Source organism: Lycium ferocissimum, chromosome 10 (assembly GCF_029784015.1).
Source record: "Lycium ferocissimum isolate CSIRO_LF1 chromosome 10, AGI_CSIRO_Lferr_CH_V1, whole genome shotgun sequence".
Taxonomy (NCBI): Eukaryota; Viridiplantae; Streptophyta; class Magnoliopsida; order Solanales; family Solanaceae; genus Lycium; species Lycium ferocissimum.
In genome coordinates, this window is record NC_081351.1 from 67,010,526 (window position 1) to 67,023,860 (window position 13,335).

Below are 13,335 nucleotides of genomic sequence, written 5' to 3' on the forward strand. Positions count from 1 at the left end.
AAGTAAAGAGCACACAAATTGAGAAATGACTAGGCTAAGAAGATAAGATAAGACCAAACAACGGGACTTTTCCACTTCCTGGACCCATGCCAAAAGGCCCCGAGAAGTGGGGGACTATCTGTATTAGGAGAAATACGCTCCTGGGGTTAGGCTGCATGGCCAGATGATCAGAGAGGCCGAAGGTGCTATACGACTAGCCTCAGCCCTCACCAACTCAGGTCACATCTGCAAACCTCGATTAGTGTGCCACAGCAGGGAAGCACGTTATGCCACAGTCATGTCACATCACCTGAACGTTAGGATTGAAAAGTCTTATTTTGACTTATATAAGATAGCTTAGGGCAGAAGGAAGAGGCAGATTCATTCATCCTCTTGCTCTCACCAGTTGTAACCAGATTATTATTTTCTCTAAGGAATATACATGGAATCATTACTTTCTTATTTTTTAGCAACTTGAATCACACTGCATTATCTTTGTTGCTTGCTAATCACTATCCATGCTCTAAACTACTAATCACTATCCATGCTCTAAACTACTCCAGACCGGGATCATAAAAGAGTTCTCGAGATTGGATACGTCCCACTTATCTTCAAATCCTATAAAAACTAAATATCTAACTGATTTTCTGACTGAATCCATTTTCACCGAAAAACAAACTGCAAAAAATGATATCAAAGGGAATAGCTCATAGTAGGATATACATAGACTGAGAGAAAAATATTAGAGTAGTATGCATCTGGAATGGACTCAGCATTATAGAAGAACACATTTGCAAGTATATAATTTTTTTTATAACTGTGGTATCCAGGCTAGCTTGCGCGCACCTCAACTAATTCCACGGGATACCTGCCACCTCCGACCAACAAAATATACTAGGTAACTCTATCCACAAAGCTAGAACATATGGGAAGAAATCACCAAGTATTTTTGTCTTTACTGGAATTTGAACTTGAGACCTCATGGTTCTAATCCACTTCATCGACCCCTAGGACACACCCTTAAATGCATTTGTCAAGTATATAATTTGGGCAGAAAAAACAAGAGGGAAGGGGAAAGGAAAGATATGGTAAAGAAAGACAGACCAGATTCTCCAAAAATTGGTGGTCTCGGGAAAATGTTCGCATTTCATATTGCTCCACCCTGAACCTTTTTCCTTGTTCGCGACCTTCTTTATTAATTGACCTGATTCCGACCTACAAACAAAATCAAGTGTTCCGGTAAACAATTTCTATTGTTTATGCTGGTACATCATTAAACAGCTTATCCTATCGCTGCAAGGATTGCTTTACAGCATAATGCAAGAAATAGAATACAAAATTATACATGCTTAGTTGGTCTATAGAGAGAACTTATGTTATTAGAACTAGCAGCAAAATTAGTATAGCTTGTGCAAAAACTAGTGCAACTAGGCTGCTACTAAAAAAATCGATTGTGCAAATTTCTAGCTAGCTTGATAGAGAAACACATCAAGAAAGAATGGAAAAAAAATTCCTCGACCACACTATAATATTAACCAAGAATCGATACTTATAGCTCCTGTGAATCCATCTCTCCAAAGTGACAGCTTTTAGTGAGCCAGGGAGGAATTTAGGGTGTCAACTGAGAGCAGAGTCGAGAAGATGCAATAGCCATAGCAACTCTCTGAACAAAGCCTACAATGCTTCGCACTTATCGGCGAGCCATAGCAAGCTACATTTTCTCGATAGTGATTCTAAAGAAATCCACTAACCACATTAAATCATTAATCTTAATTAAGTTACCAAAATTTCAATTTAATAATTATTAGTTTTTACTATAATAAATCTATAATTTTGTACTTCTTTAATTAATTTGATGCAACTATACCTTGTATAGACATTAATACTTAAAGACTATTTTATTGGTGGTGCGAAATGTAATTAACATTTTAAATTTAAGAATTCGAAAATTAATGAAATTTAATCATGTATAAATTTAATCAACCAATTTATTATAATTTTAATTTTCTAATGGCGTAGCACTACATAGAACTAAACATCAAATAGCCAATTCGGGCTTGGCTCAGCTTGAGCTCGGTTATACTTTGGCAAAGCTTAGTTGAGCTCGGCTCGGTATTGTAAGAAACTCGATTGAGAATGTTCTAGCCAAGAAGGTCACTGAGCTTCCCACGTCAAAGCGACCAGATGTAGCCAACAAGATCAATGATCCCAACTATTGAAAATTTCACAGCAATCTTAGTTACCCTGCGCAAAATGCTTCGTTTTGAAGGAAATTATCATGACATTGGTGGGAGATGGAAAGATAATCATTGATGTTCGAGAGACGACGAGTGCAAACCATGTTAGTGCCAAACATGAAAATAAGAAATGCATGTTGTCAGAAGCGATCTACAACATAGGTGATCTATTGCGTCACCAAAGATTGAAGAAAGAACCATCATACTTCAATTTGAGAGCTTTGAACAATTTAGAATTCCCGCCTTGAAGAAAGCATCAAAGATGTTGAAGGTAGATGACCTCTCCAACAACGAGGATGGTCATATACTTGGAGTTTGGTTGCTCGAAAAGACAAAAGCAATAAACATGTTGAAGGTAGATGACCTCTCCAAACTCCAGTTATGAATTTTTTAGTGAGAGTGCGCAAAGCGAAAAAAATCAGTATGGCTGACATCTGGATAAACCTCAAGGAAGAGGAGGCATCAACGTCATACATAGAAAGCAAAATCAGAGGCAAAACAAAATGTATAGTTTCCTATGTCTAGCTTTTCGCATTGTACAATCATTCTTAGGCGATTTTTTCCTTTCTAAAAATGCTTATAAGCGTTTTATTTGTTTTGAAGGTTAATTTTCGGGTATGTAAGAGACAAGGACTTTTTGGATTTTATTTATAGAATTACCCACTAGGCTTCATTCTTAGTAGGGGTGCTTATCGGTCGGTTCAGTCTGATTTTGTGTATTATTGGTTAGGTTTATTGGTTTTCAGTCTGTAAACATGCTAAACCGATAACAAACCAATAATATATTTATTATCGGTTTTCAGTTAATCAGTTGGATCCTTAACGGTTCGGTTTAACCGATAAGAAAATGCTCTATTTTTTTGTTGCTTTTTCTTGTTTTCATTTGTTGATATATACACTGCCTTCATGCATAGACAAAAAAAAGCAAATTCAAGACGCTATTACTAAGGTTGTGCTTGGTATGACGAAAAACGTTTTCCTATTTTCTCTTGTTTGGTTGCACTTAAGATCTTGGAAAATGTTTTCCTTAAAAATTTGGGGGAAAATGTTTTTTGGATTAACAAAAACACACCAATGCATTCCCAACCCCCCCCCCCCCAACCACCACCCTCCAAAAAAAAATTAATTTTCATTTTTAAAAAGGTTTTTAAAAGTTTTCTTGTTTTGTTTTTTTACACGACCCAACCCCGTCCTAACCGTACTCCCCACCATCAAAAGTTGCACTCCGAATCTAAAAACTTCATAGTGATTTTCTTTGAGTATATGCAAATGCTCTTAAAATGACATTTTCAATTTGCGTACCAAACACAAAAAAATGAGTAGGAAAGCCACTTAATTTCCGAGAAAACATTTTCCTTATTGGAAAATCATTTCAAGAGCATTTGCATATATTCAAAGAAAAATCACTATGAAGTTTTTGAATTGGTGGTTGGGAGGTGGGGTAGGAAGTGGAGGGGGGGGGGTTGGGTGGTGTAGAAAACCAAAAAAAAAAAAAGTTTTTAAAATGGAAATTAAATTCTTTTTTGGAGGGTGGTGGGGGTGGGTCGGGAGAGAGGGGATGGGTTGTGTAAACCCCCCCCCCCCCCCCAAAAAAAAAGGGGCTTGGTGAGGGGTGGGGTCCGGGGGTTGGGGTGGTAGGGGAGGAGTGGGTGGTGGGGGAGGGGGTTGGGTTTGTTGGTGTGAGGGGTGGAGTTGGGGGTGGGGTGTGCGAGAGGGTGGGTTGGGGAAGGGGAATGCGTTGGTGTGTTTTTGTTAATCCGGAAAATGTTTTCCCTCATATTTTTAAGGAAGACATTTTCTCCTATTGGAGGAAAACTTTTTCTCCTATTGGAGGAAAACTTTTTCTCCTATTGGAGGAAAACTTTTCCATTGGAAAACATTTTCCAAGATCTTAAGTGCAACCAAACAAAGAAAATAGGAAAACATTTTGCAAAAAATATTTTTCTTCGTACCAGACACACCCATAGTGACAATAAATCCATGAACAAAACAAGCTAATATATCAAGTAGTACTATATATATTAGTAAATTTTTTCACAACTCATATTGCAGTTAGTTTGTTTTGAATGTTTTGATTAGAAGAATTCCGAGAATATCTATGTTGTATATAAATGTTTTGACTACATAACAATATTTAATATTTTTTTTTATCTATATATGTATTATATTAATTGAAAATTTTAACATATACTTTTAAATCTTAATTAAATAAAAGTAAAAACTTAATTAAAGTCTTTCATAATAGATCTTTAAAACAATTTCTCTCTGTAAAATAATCTTGATAGTAAACGTTCGTTGATACTTATCCCTTTTCATAATTTGACACTCAAAAGCATTTTTTTAAGAAGAATAGCCAAACACAATCTGCTTATTAAAAGTAGTCAAAAGCACTTTTCAAATGTATTAGCCAAACACAAACGGCTTTTCACCAAAAGTACTATTTTGAAAAGCATTTAAAAAAAAAAAATTCTCAAAATAAGCAGTTTTTAACTGCTAGGCCAAACAGGCTCTTATACACGTATTCTTGATTATTATGAAAATAGTAAAAATTAAACCTTTTTGGAGGGGTTGGTGAGGGGTGGGGTCGGGGGGTGGTTGGTGTGAAAAAACATAAACAATTTTTTTTACAAAAAAATTGAGGGGGGGGAGGGAGGGCGTGGGTTGGGTGGTGGTGGGGGTGGTGGAAGGTAGGGGTGCGTAGGGCGGTGGGGGCGGTGGAGTGGGGTTTGGGATGGGGTGGGTAGTGGGGTAGGGTTTGGGGTGGTGGGGGGAGTTGGGGGTGGGGTGTGTGGGGTGGGTTGGGGAATGAGTTGGTGTGTTTTTGCTAATCCGGAAAACTTTTTTCCTCTAATTTTTAAGGAAAACATTTTCTCCTATTTGGAGGAAAACATTTCCCATTGCAAAACATTTTCCAAGATCTTTAAGTGTAACCAAACAAGAGAAAAAAGGAAAACATTTTCCGGAAAGCATTTTCCTTCATACCAAACACACCCTAAAACAAACTTGTTTTCTTTCTGGTCGAGTGAGGCGAGAGCTATAGTTTGAGCTAACTAAATTGTCGTCTGGGGAAGTAAAGTCCTAGGACGAAAGTAACAATTTAGGAAATAGTATTTGTATTTAAAATCTAAAATCACTAATAAATTAGGGATAAAAGGGTAATTTTAATATAATCTTATTGGGTTATCGGTTTATCGGATAAAGCGGTTTGCGAACACCCCTAATTCTTAGTGGTATTCCTTTAACAAAAATATTATGTATCGTAAAAGTTATATATATATATATATATAGTGAGAAGGTCCTAAGCCTAAATTTGAAAGACAAAAATATCCCTAAAATATTGATGGACATCTATCCCCTTTTAAAATATATTGAAATAATTTATGTTAATATATACAAAAACTTAAATACATTTATAATAAATAATGTTCATTCATATTATTGATGCCAAGAGCCATTTTAATTTTTTGGTCTCTTTATTTACTTGTATTTATACTTATTTAGTTGGCTTCAAACTTCTAAACCTTTCCAAATTCTTCATCAATATTCTTTGATCTTCCTCCCCCAAATTCTTTATCCCATGTTTGTCTCCCTTTCATAATTTATGAGTTATATCTCCTCTTCAGGTATATCTAGGGCTGGGTTGTATATTTGTGTGAGTGAAATTATAATTTCTAAGGTATATCGAGGGCTGGGTCGTATATCTCTGTGTGTGAAATTATAATTTCTAAATAGCTAAATATTAGGGGGAGGAAGAGATAAAGATTAGACTAAAAGAAAGTTGGCCGAGCACTTCTCCACTTCCCAAGTTTTGGGTGTAATCAGAAGCACTGCTTCCTTTAAACTCATCGCTCTTCTAATTCCCACCAAAGAGAATTACAGAAAGCTGAAAAATGGAAAAAGAAACCGTCTTCTGGCGCTTACATTTTTTCAGGAATTTGGCTCCAAAAGAATTTCAGGATAACCACCATATACATGAGAAAATAAACGAAGAAGTTATATTGGAAAGTGAAGCAGAATTTCTGCACCTGAGCAAGAAGACCAGGTATGTATCATTCCTCCTACTTTATGTTTAAAAAAGATTAAATAGATAGTTATTTGTGACAATCATATCTTGAATGATGTGTTCATTGATTATTTGTTGCACATCCATTGATCTTGCTTTATCTTTGTCTCATATAATCAATCTAGAAGCTAGAGAAAATCAATTACTATAAGTTTTCGAAACAGAAAGACTCTAATTTCTTTGTGTAGACTACACTTTCATGTGGTGTGTATATTTACAGTTGGTGTGTTGAACATAACTAGTGAAGCATGACATTATTCAAGCCATCGTTTGAAATAATTTCCCCTCTGTTTTGTTGAAATAATTTCTCCTCTGTTTTGTTCATATATTGGCGTTTTACCCTCGGGCTTCGAGGGAAGGATTGATTGTGAAAACATGGTATTAAAGCATGTGTTTGAGTCAAATGATACTTCTTGGACGTGGCACTTAGAATTCGGATGGGGTAATGGCACTTTGAATTCGGACGAATTGAACCGATATCTTTTGAGATGAATATTCTGTAGGGTAATTAAATATTTTGTATAAGCCAATGGGTATTTCTTCACGAGGCTTAATATTTATTAGACCCACAGCCTCTTTTTAACACTGTAGCTTATATAAGTTTACGAAAAAGTTTCCGTGCCTTCAAATTTGAACATTTCGTGCATAAATATATCTTTGGTATGTTATACTGATTCTTTAGTATGCTAGTGATGCTTCAAAAGTTCAATTAGTATTAGGACAAGAAGACAGTGAACTCTTCTTAACAAATGAGGTGTGTGATACTTTCCAGCTTGATGATTTATGTTCTTTCTGGATTGTCTTTTGGTTACCAACGGTTGGTGATTTTATATAACTATTGGTTTTGTTAAACCAATGTAGTTTACATCTTATGAACATACTAAAACTAGATAATTGTGTTTTTTTGTAGAATTTTGCAAATCAATGGCACCAGGAGGACGTATCTTCAAACAAACTACACTTACAGGGGAAACTATTCAAGCTACTCAATCCCCGGATGAATCAAATAACCTTACTCCCGCTGTTAATACAGGTAATACGTTTTATTATATTAGTTAGAATTAAATTATTTAGTTATTTGCCAAGTTGGAATAAAAAACATTAACCTATGAAACTTTCATTTATGTTAAACTTGTAAAGAAAGAGATAGACATTAGCTCAATATTTGAGGATGGTGAGAGTGATATTGGGCAAACAAAGTAGTAGGATAAAAGAAGTTGATTCGGTTCACTCTAGTGAAAATCATTCAACCACGAATGATTGGAACGATAAGTAAGTTATTGATAAGCAGGTTATTGATAATTGAGAAACGAGGTTCGTTTACCTTCGATTATTTTGACAGGACAGTGAAATTCTTTTTGATACACAATGGAGCTTCTTTATAAGTGGAATATAGAAAATTTTAGAGCCAACGCACTCAGAACTGGGGTTGTAAATAGTGAAAGTACTAAATTTGTAATAATTATGTAGTGTGCTCATCAATCTTCTTCTAGTTCAAACTAGATCATTTCAGTGCAAATTCAAAAATTTGATAATTCATGTTATTTATGCAAATTTTATTTTTGCTCTTTCTTCTGTGTTCTTTAATTTCTTCTCCTCTCTTTCCTGCATTTCCGAGTTACTCGAATGATTCTTATGTTGATCTTGATTGTTTTTTCAGTAATTCAATCATCAACCCAAGATTTGTGGATTTAACTCATAAATTTATCTGATGTTATTTCAACATTTTAAAAAGAATTGCTTCATGATATCACCCTTTATCGTACATGCATTTTCTTAAAATGCAAGCCATTGGATATTTATATGAGCGGTTGCGATTGATTTTGTAACGACCCGTTTGGTCGTTACTGCACTTTTGACTCATTTTCCCCGTTGACCCTTCCCCGAGCCTTGTTAGTATGATTTTGACCCTCGGGGATGGACAAGTATCGAGGTAATTGAGCGAGTTTTATGGTAACTTATGAGAATTAAAACCTGAAAGCGAAAAATCTTTGACCAATAGTTGACTTTTGAGTAAACGGACCTTTTTTAAAAATTTGTCGATTTCGGGAGGTCCGGAGGGTTGATTATGACTTGGTGGGGGTATTTAGTTCGGTTCCCGAGGCACTCGGGTGCGTTTTGTGCTAATGGTTGGAAAGTCGATTTTTGGCCTTTGGGGGTTGACCCAATCAATAGACCTCCGATGGAAATTTTGAGACCACGAGTGCGTTCGTAGTGTGTTTTTATGTATGTGTGCATATCTGTTTTGTATTTGGGAGGTCTCGGGTGGATGTCGGGATTTGCGGTGAACTTGGTGAAAAACCAGAAATATGTTGGTTTATGGTGTGCGCCCTAGCGGACTCGCCTCAGCGAGGCTTGGTCTGCAGGTGCGGAAGTCTTGTGATTTTACTGAAATCCTTCCCAGCGGATGGTCCTCCGCCGAGGCAAATCCGCGAAAGTAGAACCACTTCCGTTGGAGCAGAAGACGCTGAGTCAGATTCATTAAATGCCTAATTCGAACCATTCATTTCCCATTCCCAAAATTAATGCTCCAAGTGACTCAAGGGAGATTTGAAGTGTTTTCTGAGTGGATTCATCTTGGGGTAAGTCTCTTCCACCTTGTTCTTAATTATTTACCTTCCTAAGCTTGAAATCTATGGTGAAATTCTAGAAAGCTAGTTGGAGAAGTTGAGTCTTAGCATCAAATTTGTTAATTGAATATTAGGCTATGAATGTGAGATTAATTGATGGATTTGGTTAATCTAAGCATGGAATTTCATTAATTAGTAGTTGTAACGGTTCTTATTTTCACGAGCGGGGTTAGGGCTCGGAAAGGCTACTTCGAAATCGTTGGTGCTCTTTAGGACTTTGTTTTGAAAAGTCGCCACCTAATTTTTAGGAAATTAGGAAAAACAGTTTTGAAGGGCTTATTCATATGCCGTGAAAAAAAAAACCTTCTTAATCCAAAGTTCTAGGTAAGGGTTCTGGTGATCCCCTAGAGAAGGTGTTAGTCACCCTAATATTAAGGATCCGTACTATACGTTGACCTTCGAATTCCAATGTGTGAGTATTTGCATGAACTGTTTACTTAGTGTTTATTTCCCGCAAAAAACTGTCATGTTGCATATCATTATTTGAAAAAAGAATTGAATATATCCCCTTTATATATAGGGTATTTAGGTTCGGATTTATGATATCCTGGTATAATTAGTTCCTTTTATATATAAAGATAGTAGTCTTCTATAGAAAAAGATGGAAAGTTTATTTATTGCTTTATTGATTTAAGTTCTATTCATGCTTTACTCACGCATGAGCCGGGTTAATCTGCTTAATACGTTTTTAGAATACCCTTACCTAAGTTTTTATAAATTAGGCGTAAATTGGACTGTTTTGACCCTTTTTAAAAGAAAGAAATCTTTTATTATTTTGCGCAGTTGGTTTAAAGGGAAAATGAATTGTTTGTGGCCTAAAAACTCTTGTATATGTTCCCTTTACAAAATACACTCGCTATATATTTATACTTTTATAAAAATCCCAGATTTAGTTCCAAAAGATAAATTTTCCCTTTAAAATCCATTTCATTTTTGGGCCTTAGGATACTTCATTGAATTTATTTAAAAAACATGGGCATTAGCGCGGAAAAACCTTTGATCATGGGTTCATTGCTTAGGAAAAAATTAAATGAGTCTTGACCCAAAGAAACTTTTTTATTTAGTTAAAGAAACTGCCCGCGTGGGCCTTGACCCAAATATACCTCGTTTGGCCACTTACATTATGGGCCCTAGTCTTCCTTTATTATCCTTAGATTTTATATAGAAAAATCAAACAAAATTTCCTAGCCCAAATGGTGACTTTATACCAATCCTTATTCTTGGAAAACCAAACTGAAATGGGTTTTCACCCAAAAAATATTCTTTGAAAACATTCAGTTTGAAGGAAAAGACTTAGATGGGTTTTGGCCTAAAAACATTGCGTTTTTACTGACTTATAACGAGAAAAGAGACATATTTTAACGAGTTCTTTGAAAGATAAAAAGAAATTTTTCGTCTAATGTATTCATTTACTTAATTTTATGCTACACGTTATACCATCCTATTAAAGACAGACCTCTTTGGCTCACCACTTATTTTAAAAAAAAAAAGGTAGTTTGTTTTCCATTTTTATCTCAACAATCAGTACGCATTGTTTCCAGATTTTTGAAAAAAAGGTTGGGGTGCTAAAGTCAATCTAAACGGCATATGTACCGTTTGCCTAAGATGCCTAATCCACAATATAATGGTTCCAATAATGTTTGTGGGTTTTACAAGTAACGAATACAATACAATGGAGCACAATAGGAAAATATAATAAAGTAAAGTGAAATGGGGTGTACCAAACCCTAACCATTTTCACCCATGGTTGGGCCTTCATGTCATTTTTACCCATGACTGGGCCTTCAATATATTAGCTTCCATTTCTTCTTTTGGACTCAAAGACACTTGAAAGAATTTTCCCTATTGGGCTTTTGGCCCAATAGGATGGCTGGACTTCGGCCCAAGTGGCCATGCAGTGGAGAGGAGGGAAAAAAGGAAAGACCCCAGTTAGTTTATATGTCACGACCCAAGCCGATGAGTCGTGACGAGTGCCCGGCCGCTACTGACCAAGCACCCCCAACTCGTGCTTGCATCTGTCACTGAGCAATATGGTGGCCCATAGATAAACTATAACTGAACTATACTATCTCCAGATGCATTAAGAACTCGCAACTAGCATACATATATATATATATATATATATATATATATATACATATATACATACCTACGCGGGACGAACGGTGCAGCCGACTACATATGCGTACAACAAAAATAAGAGCCCCTGAGGCTACATAAACATCCAACTACATACGTTGTCTACAGACCTCTAATGGAGTACAAGCTGTAGAGAGGACGGGACAGGGCTCCCGTCATATCCATATACACAAGTCAAAATAGCATACCAAAATGAACTTCAGCCCCGAGCCAAGTGGAGCGCAACCACTGCGCTTGGTGGAAGTCCTACCGAGCCGGACAAAATACCGTTTGTCGAACTGCGGGCATGAACGCGGCCGAGCAATAGGAGAGTTAGTACGGATAATGTGCGAGTATATAAGGCATAAGATCAACGTGTACATAAAATCATGGAAAAACATACGAGACATGCCGGTGAGTATGTGAATACGAATGAATCCGTATGATCGTATATTGTATAACATATATATATATATATATATATATATATATATATATATATATATATATATATATATATATATATATATATATATATAACATGAGTAAAAATATTATAAGTAGGGAGAGCATAAATATAACCGACAACATGGTTCGGCCTTCCACCCCACCCCCGTGAGCTCTATACCTTGCCGGGGATATGAGATATAAATATAACATGAAAGGATCCAATCATTATTAAAGAATCATCCTAAACATGGGCGGAGCGATCCTCGTCCTACGGTGGCTAACGTAGTTTGTCTTGAAGCCTACTCGTAATCCGTGCGACTCCCAAAAAAACATGAACATGGAAAATAGGTGGCACTTGAGCCCATGGTTTTAATAAATCATAACTTGTATGTACATGGATATCACTTCATAGTATTCTTGCATGAAAACGTGTAAAGCATGTAGAGTATTTTCTTGAAAATAAACATAATAAATTATAACTTGCATGTAAGAACTCATGGAATGCAAAGCATGGGTTTTCATGGATTACGTACAGATTCTCAATAATCATAAATGAAATATCAAGAACTCAATAATAGATTAATAATACTTCAATACTTAGTATAGCATGGTACATGGACTAGTGGTTATCATAAGTGAGCATGGTTAAAAACTCTAGTTTTCGTATAACTTCATATTTTATGAAAGAAGTGGCGTGGGGAAGAACAAAGATTTTTCCACATGTAGATAGTAACCCTACATACCTGGTAATACTCCAAACTTGAAATAAAAATCTGAACTTTGAAGAAGAATCCCAAAGCTTAAGTCTTGAATCCCTTTAATTGGGTTTTCTTGAAAACCCTAGGTTAAGAATGATGAATTCTTGCTCAATGACCATGAACGTATGTTGGAATTGACTTGGAATGCATGGAATAGGCTTACCTTAAAGTATCTTGAAGGTTGGGAGAGAAGAGCTCCGTCCTTAGGGCTTGAGAGATTTCTTTAGGGTTCTTTACCTCAGAAAAATTGGTCTAAAACGAAGTGGGAATAAATATAACGAAGTTAGGCTTTTAAAACGTCGTGTTCGGTGAGCGGCCAAGTGGCTGGACACCCACTTTGCGTAGGTGATCACGCAGCTGGAGGCCCACTTCATAAAGGTGATCCCGCAGCGAAGGCAGGAACACTGCCTCTGGTGTGCCATCGCGCACCTGAAGGGCACTTCGCGCAGACTGCATAGCGTCCAGTAAAACGAGCATAACTACTAGCACAGAGCTCCGTTTGAGCTTCATAATATATGGTTGGAAAGTTATTTCAAAGGTCTACAACTTTCATGTTTTGAGTTTTCACAAATTCCTAATGCCGTACCTAAAAAGCGGCCATAATTGCGCGTAACGTTCTCGGACTTAGACGAATTTAAGGCCTTAAGAACTTCACTTTTTGGTTTGACTTCAAAAACGACTGTTTATCACCCGAATTCATCCCGAATGGATTCATATAGCTAAAATATCATCTTTATACTAGTTTCATATATTCACACCTAACTCGAATTTACGGGATGTTACATTATCTCCCCCTTAGGATCATTCGTCCTCGAATGATGGGTCGTGGTTAAGAATGGGACTGGACATGGCCTGAATACATGAGTGTGAAGAAAACATGACATGAAACATGGGGACTGAGCTGGCATGACATGGTTACATGGAAACATGAATACTGAATACGTGAACGTGAACGTGAAACATGAGACATGAATACGTAAGGGACATGACATGGATATGGAGGTTAGTTGCCTTGAGCATTCTCTGCTGGTTCCTCAAACAAGTACGGATACTTGGATTTCATATCTTCTTCGGCTTCCCATATAGCTTCTTCAACTTTC

At 36.5% G+C, this 13,335-nt stretch overlaps 1 long non-coding RNA gene across 1 annotated transcript; it reads left to right on the plus strand.

Moving 5' to 3' along the window:
* The first annotated feature begins 5,716 nt into the window (after positions 1-5,716).
* On the plus strand, positions 5,717-7,606 carry LOC132032549 (uncharacterized). Its single transcript, XR_009408508.1, has 2 exons — positions 5,717-6,258; positions 7,190-7,606. It is a non-coding gene; the product is annotated as an uncharacterized LOC132032549 (long non-coding RNA).
* Positions 7,607-13,335: the final 5,729 nt, after the last annotated feature.